The following is a 6,340-nucleotide window of genomic DNA, read 5'->3' on the forward strand; positions in this document are numbered from 1 at the left end:
GTGACATCCTTGTCTGGTTTTGGTATCAAGGTGATGGTGGCCTCGTAGAAGGGATTTGGGAGTGTTCCTCCCTCTGCTATATTTTGGAAGAGTTTGAGAAGGATAGGTGTTAGTTCTTCTCTAAATGTTTGATAGAATTTGCCTGTGAAGCCATCTGGTCCTGGGCTTTTGTTTGTTGGAAGATGTTTAATCACAGTTTCAATTTCAGTGCTTGTGATTGGTCTGTTCATATTTTCTATTTCTTCCTGATTCAGTCTTGGCAGGTTGTGCATTTCTAAGAATTTGTCCATTTCTTCCAGATTGTCCATTTTATTGGCGTAGAGTTGCTTGTAGTAATCTCTCATGATTTTTTTTATTTCTGCAGTGTCAGTTGTTACTTCTCCTTTTTCATTTCTAATTCAATTGATTTGAGTCTTCTCCTTTTCTTTCTTGATGAGTCTGGCTAGTGGTTTATCTATTTTGTTTATCTTCCCAAAGAACCAGCTTTTAGTTTTATTGATCTTTGCTATTGTTTCCTTCATTTCTTTTTCATTTATTTCTGATCTGATTTTTATGATTTCTTTCCTTCTGTTGGCTTTGGGGTTTTTTTGTTCTTCTTTCTCTACTTGCTTGAGGTGCAAGGTTAGGTTGTTTATTTGAGATGTTTCCTGCTTCTTGAGGTGGGCTTGTATTGCTATAAACTTCCCCCTTAGAACTGCTTTTGCTGCATCCCATAGGATTTGGGTGGTTGTGTCTCCATTGTCATTTGTTTCTAGGTATTTTTTTCTTTTTATTTCCTCTTTGACTTCTTCAGTGATCACTTCATTATTAAGTCGTGTATTGTTTAGCCTCCATGTGTTTATATTTTTTACAGATCTTTTCCTGTAATTGATATCTAGTCTCATGGCATTGTGGTCAGAAAAGATACTTGATAAAGTTTCAGTTTTCTTAAATTTACCAAGACTTGATTTGTGACCCAAGATATGATCTATCCTGGAGAATGTTCCATGAGCACTTGAGTAAAATTTGTATTCTGTTGTTTTAGGGTGGAATGTCTTATAAATATCAATTAAGTCCATCGTGTTTAATGTATCATTTAAAGCTTGTGTTTCCTTATTTATTTTCATTTTGGATGATCTGTCCATGGGTGAAAGTGGGGTGTTAAAGTCCCTTGCTACGAATGTGTTCCTGTTGATTTCCCCTTTTAGGGCTGTTAATATTTGCCTTATGTATTGAGGTGCTTCTATGTTGGGTGCATAAATATTTACAATTTTTATATCTTCTTCTTGGATCGATCCCTTGATCATTATGTAGTGTCCTTCTTTGTCTCTTCTAATAGCCCTTATTTTAAAGTCTACTTTGTCTGATATGAGAATTGCTACTCCAGCTTTCTTTTGGTTTCCATTTGCATGGAATATCTTTTTCCATCCCCTTACTTTCAGCCTGTATTTGTCTCTATGTCTGAAGTGGGTCTTTTGTAGACAGCATATATAAGGGTATTGTTTTTTGTATCCATTCAGCTAATCTGTGTCTTTCGGTGGGAGCATTTTGTCCATTTACATTTAAGGTAATTATCGATATGTATGTTCCTACTCCCATTTTCTAAATTGTTTTGGGTTCGTTATTAAAGGTCTTTCCCTTCTCTTGTGTTTCTTGTCTAGAGAAGTTCTTTTAGCATTTGTTGTAAAGCTGGTCTGGTGGTGCTGAACTCTCTCAGCTTTTGCTTGTCCGTAAAGATTTTAATTTCTCCATCAAATCTGAATGAGATCCTTGCTGGGTAGAGTAGTCTTGGTTGCAGGTTTTTCTCCTTCATCACTTTCAGTATGTCCTGCCACTCTCTTCTGGCTTGTAGGGTTTCTGCTGAGCGATCAGCTGTTAACCTTATGGGGATTCCCTTGTGTGTTATTTGTTGTTTTTCCCTTGCTGCTTTTAATATGCTTTCTTTGTATTTAATTTTTGACAGTTTGATTAATATGTGTCTTGGCGTATTTCTCCTTGGATTTTTCCTGTATGGGACTCTCTGTACTTCCTGGACTTGATTAAATATTTCCTTTCCCATATTAGGGAAGTTTTCAACCATAATCTCTTCAAATATTTTCTCAGTCCCTTTCTTTTTCTCTTCTCCTTCTGGAACCCCTATCATTCGAATGTTGGTGCGTTTAATGTTGTCCCAGAGGTCTCTGAGACTGTCCTCAGTTCTTTTCATTCTTTTTTCTTTATTCTGCTCTGCAGTAGTTATTTCCACTATTTTATCTTCCAGGTCACTTATCCATTCTTCTGCCTCAGTTATTCTGCTATTGATCCCATCTAGAGTACTTTTAATTTCATTTATTGTGTTGTTCATCATTGCTTGTTTCATCTTTATTTCTTCTAGGTCCTTGTTAACTGTTTCTTGCATTTTGTCCATTCTATTTCCAAGATTTTGGATCATCCTTACTATCATTATTCTGAATTCTTTTTCAGGTAGATTGCCTATTTCCTCTTCATTTGTTAGGTCTGGTGCATTTTTATCTTGCTCCTTTATCTGCTGTGTGTTTTTCTGTCTTCTCATTTTGCTTATCTTACTGTGTTTGGGGTCTCCTTTTTGCAGGCTGCAGGTTCGTAGTTCCTGCTGTTTTTGATATCTGTCTCCAGTGGCTAAGGTTGTTTCAGTGGGTTGTGTAGGTTTCCTTGTGGAGGGGACTAGTGCCTGTGTTGTGGTGGATGAAGCTGGATCTTGTGTCTCTAGTGGGCGGGTTCACGTCTGGTGGTGTGTTTTGGGGTGTCTGTTGCCTTATTTTGATGTTAGGCAGCCTCTCTGTTAATGGGTGGGGTTGTGTTCCTGTTTTGTTAGTTGTTTGGCATAGGTTGTCCAGCACTGTAGCTTGCTGGTCGTTGAGTGAAGCTGGGTGCTGGTGTTAAGATGGAGGTCTCTGGGAGATTTTTGCCGTTTGATATTATGTGGAGCTGGGAGGTCTCTTGTTGACCAGTGTCCTGAAGTTGGCTCTCCTACCTCAGAGACAGAGCCCTGACTCCTGGCTGGAGCACCAAGAGCCTTTCATCCACACGGCTCAGAATAAAAGGGAGAAAAAATAGAGAGAATTAGTAGAAGTATGAAGAAAGAAAGAAAGAAAGAAAGAAAGAAAGAAAGAAAGAAAGAAAGAAAGAAAAAAAGAAAGAAAGAAAGAAAAAAAGAAAGAAAGAAAGGAGGGAAGGAAGGAAGGAAGAAAGAAAGAAAGATAGAAAGAAGCAAAGAAGGAAAGAAGGCAAGAAGGAAAGAAATGAGGGAGGGAGGGAAGGAGGGAGGAAGGAAGGAAGGAGGGAAGGAAGGAAAAAAGACAGAAAGAAAGAAGATACAGTAAAATAAAATAAAGTATAATAAAGTTATTGAATTAAAAATAATTATTTAGAAAAAAAGAAAGCGACGGATAGAACCTTAGGACAAATGTTGGAAGCAAAGCTATACAGACAAAATCTTACACAGAAGCATATACATACACCCTCACAAAAAGAGGTAAAGGGGAAAAAATCATAAATCTTGCTCTCAGATACCACCTCCTCAGTTTGGGATGATTCGTTATCTAAAGGAGGGAAGGAAGGAAGGAAAGAAAGAAAGAAACAAAGAAAGAAAGAAACAAAGAAAGAAAGAAAGAACGAAGGTAAAGTATAATAAAGTTATTAAAATTAAAATTAATTATTAAAAAAAATTAAAAAAAAAATGGACGGATAGAACCCTAGGACAAATGGTGGAAGCAAAACTATACAGAAAAGATCTCACACAGAAGCATACACATACACATTCACAAAAAAAGGAAAAGGGGAAAAAATCATAGATCTTGCCCTTGAAGCCCACCTCCTCAACTTGGGATGACTCGTTGTCTATTCATGTATTCCACAGATGCAGGGTACATCAAGTTGATTGTGGAGCTTTAATCCGCTGCTTCTGAGGCTGCTGGGAGAGATTTCCCTTTCTCTTCTTTGTTCTCACAGCTCACAGGGGCTCACCTTTGGATTTGGCCCTGCCTCTGCGTGTAGGTCGCTGGAGGGCATCTGTTTTTTGCTCAGACAGGACGGGGTTAAAGAAGCCGCTGATTCGGGGGCTCTGGCACACTCAGGCCGGGGGGGAGGGAGGGGCACTGCGTGCAGGGTGGGCCTGCGGCGGCAGGTGCCGGCGTGACGTTGCATCAGCCTGAGGCCTGCCGTGCGTTCTCCCGGGGAAGTTGTTCCTGGATCCCGGGAACCTGGCAGTGGCGGCTGCACAGGCTCCGTGGAAGAGGTGTGTGGATAGTAACCTGTGCTCGCACACAGGCCCCTTGGTGGCGGCAGCAGCAGCCTTAGCGTCTCCCGCGCGTCCCTGGGGTCCACACTTTTAGCCGCGGCTCGCGCCCGTCTCTGGGGTTTGCGCTTTTAGCCGAGGCTCGCGGCCGTCTCTGGAGATCCTTTAAGCAGCGCTCTTAAACCCCTCTCCTGGCGCACCAGGAAGCAAAGAGGGAAGAAAATAGTCGCTTGCCTCCGGCAGGTGCAGACTTTTCCCCGGACTCCCTCCCGGGCTAGCCGTGGTGCACTAACCCCTTCAGGCTATGTTCAAGCCGCCGACCGAAACCGAAACCCGAGCCTCAGCTCGCAACCCCGCCAGCCGTGGCGGGTGAGCAGACAAGCCTCTCGGGCTGGTGAGTGCCGGTCGGCACCGATCCTCTGTGCGGGAATCTCCCCGCTTTGCCCTCTGCACCCCTGTTGCTGTGCACTCCTCCGCGGCTCCGAAGCTCCCCGCTCCGCCTCCCGCAGTCTCCACCCGCGAAGGGGCTTCCTAGTGTGTGGAAACTTTTCCTCCTTCACAGCTCCCTCCCACTGGTGCAGGTGCCGTCCCTATTCTTTTGTCTCTGTTTTTTTCTTTTTTTCTTTTGCCCTACCCAGGTACGTGGGGAGTTTCTTGCCTTTTGGGAGGTCTGAGGTCTTCTTCCAGCCTTCAGTAGGTGTTCTGTAGGAGTTGTTCCACGTGTAGATGTGTTTCTGGTGTATCTGTGGGGAGGAAGGTGATCTCCACGTCTTACTCTTCCGCCATCTTCCGCCTTCTCCTCCCACTTAGAGTTTTCGTAACTGGTGCCACCTAGAGTTATGCAATGAGCAGCCTGACCAAATGTTTGTGGCTATACTGGTCCAGCTCTGCTCCTTGTCTACTCTAAGCATTTAGACAAGTCATTTCACCTGTTGGATCTTCTAATTTGAGAGTTGGACTGTATTGCCTGGACATGCTAATCTACCTCTACAATTCTATGATTCCAAGCCAATATTGGAAGTTCACAATAAGATAGCTTCTTAAAGTGTTGAAGCAGTATTTTCTGCTTAGGTCTGGTGTAGGTTTCTTCTCACTCAAAGGTTCTTCTAAAGGTAGATCGGGATATTTAGTGAAACTGAAATCAGATCAGGATATTTAGTGAAACTGAATTCAGGTTGGGATATTTAGTGAAACAAAATCTGACTTCTTTCCATTAGTAGGCCTCAGCGAAACCTCACTTCATAATTTTGTGGTTCATTCAGATATGCTTTGTTTCTGAGTCCTAGATTAGCCAGTGTTTTACAAGAGGAGGTCTCAGTAAACCTGCCAACACAAAAATGTACAGTCCTCAATGCCTGAACTCAGTTTTCCATACAACTTGACGAGGTTTGCTATGAGACCAAAATATATTTTCAGCTGTTACAGACAGCCCTTAAACATTTGCAGCTCGATGCAGTTGAATATTCACACTGTGTTTTTAATTAGGCTAATGTGTACTTGCTCCAATGTATAATAAAATACATAATCCATAATTATAACCCCTTTACACTGCTTCCTGTCAGAGGGATTGGTAAAAAAATTCTTGTTCTATCTTTCAATTTGTTAATGGGATTATGATGAGTAAAAAAGTCTGATTACCATGGCCGAGCAGGCATGCCTTAGCAAGGTGAAAGGATTAATACTACAGGTCATCAGTAATTTAAAAATGTCAATTGCCAGGCTCATCCATGGGTTTCTGAGAAATGAGAGAATCTAGAAAATGTTTCCTTCTGGGAGATGAGCATATTGGCTGAGTGGAGAAAAAGTATCCTTACACAACTCTCCAATTCAAAACTGTGCACCAGTGAAAAGAAATACTCCATCCATGAATCTATATACTGGGAACAAAAAATAAGAGTGAAAAGGAAAATTGATTTTCAGTGAATAGAGTTTAAAACATATTTTATATTATGAATCTTACCCTGGGTCTTCATCATGACTCTTACCATCTATTACTATGTACTGTTATTTGTATTTTCATGTGTAAGATTTTTTTTCTCCTAGGTGGATTTCACACTCCACAAGGCAGGGATTTCATCATGTAGCACTGGACGTTGTCCATGGTGG

The sequence above is a fragment of the Phocoena sinus genome, chromosome 14, assembly GCF_008692025.1.
Source record: "Phocoena sinus isolate mPhoSin1 chromosome 14, mPhoSin1.pri, whole genome shotgun sequence".
Classification (NCBI taxonomy): Eukaryota; Metazoa; Chordata; class Mammalia; order Artiodactyla; family Phocoenidae; genus Phocoena; species Phocoena sinus.